This window comes from Ictidomys tridecemlineatus, chromosome 2, assembly GCF_052094955.1.
Source record: "Ictidomys tridecemlineatus isolate mIctTri1 chromosome 2, mIctTri1.hap1, whole genome shotgun sequence".
Classification (NCBI taxonomy): domain Eukaryota; kingdom Metazoa; phylum Chordata; class Mammalia; order Rodentia; family Sciuridae; genus Ictidomys; species Ictidomys tridecemlineatus.
In genome coordinates, this window is record NC_135478.1 from 109,662,467 (window position 1) to 109,663,635 (window position 1,169).

The following is a 1,169-nucleotide window of genomic DNA, read 5'->3' on the forward strand; positions in this document are numbered from 1 at the left end:
TGGAATTTCAAGGGAAATATTCAAATCCCATCACTATGTGGAATACTCCTAACTGCTGAATATGGACAAAACTAACATAAAACGGTGACAAAAGGAATGTGTGATGTACACATCTGTAAACAGCTTTACAATCTCCAAAATAAAATCCATCAGCAGATTCATGACTGGGAACAAACACACATGTCCAAATACACTTAATATTCCAAACACTAATAAGATCATATTTGTATATGGGGGATATTTAATGTTAATTAAATTTATAAAATATCTGGGAAGGTAGAAATTATTAATCAGGGTCAGGAGGCTCCTTCTGAGTCAGGACACTGGGAAGTGAAGTATAACAGGGCCCATCAGTCTGGAGGTTTTTGTCTTACTTCCCCTCTGCCTGTGTCACTGTGAGTTACACGTAGCTGCCATGGGCTGCCCCACAGTAGTAGACACTCTCATCCTCTTCCTGGATGCTCTGGATGGTCAGGTACCGATCCAGGCCAGAGCCTGAGCCCGAGAAGCGATCAGGAATCCCATCCCCCTTGGATCCCACAATGCCACTACTGCCCACTCTCATCACAAACCTGGGGCTCTTCCCTGGGCTTTGCTGGAACCAGTCCACCCAATAACTATTGTAGCCACTGCTCAGGGTGCAGGTGAGTTTGGTGGTTTGTCCCAGGGAGGCAGATGCAGAGGGTGGCTGAGTCAGCACAGGTTGGGAGAGGGACCCTGTTAACACAAGACACATCATAGTGGAAGTCAGAGCCAGGCTGCATGTGTTTGGGGATCTGAGTCCATGAGGAGAGACTCAGGACAGGGGTCTGCCATGGGGCTCAGAAGTCTATCCCTACCTGGGCAGTGAGTGAGCATGATAAAGAGGAGAAGAGTCCCAACCATGTTGGACAGTTTCCTGAGTTCCAGAGCTGGTGTGGGCTGCCCCCAGCCTTTCTTATCCCTCCCCACTGGCCTCAAGGTGGAGCAGCTCATGCAAATGTGCCTCCACCCACTGCCCTTCACTGGCTGATCTTCTTCTGGGCCTGGAATGATGTAAGACAAAGTGTGGAGGGTGGGGATGCTTTTATTTGCCTGATGGGCAGAACCTGGGAGGAAGCAGGTGCTGGGGCTCTGCAGAAGAGCAAAATTGCTGAGTCCACCTTAGTGATACAGGGTTCACTCCTCTG

At 49.0% G+C, this 1,169-nt stretch overlaps 1 pseudogene across 1 annotated transcript; it reads right to left on the bottom strand.

Moving 5' to 3' along the window:
* Positions 1-400: 400 nt before the first annotated feature.
* LOC144368440 (immunoglobulin lambda variable 9-49 pseudogene) lies at positions 401-916 on the bottom strand (annotated as a pseudogene). Its single transcript, XR_013428200.1, has 2 exons — positions 840-916; positions 401-717 (listed from the first exon to the last, which is right to left on the bottom strand). The product of XR_013428200.1 is annotated as an immunoglobulin lambda variable 9-49 pseudogene (transcript).
* Between the last annotated feature and the right edge of the window lie 253 nt (positions 917-1,169).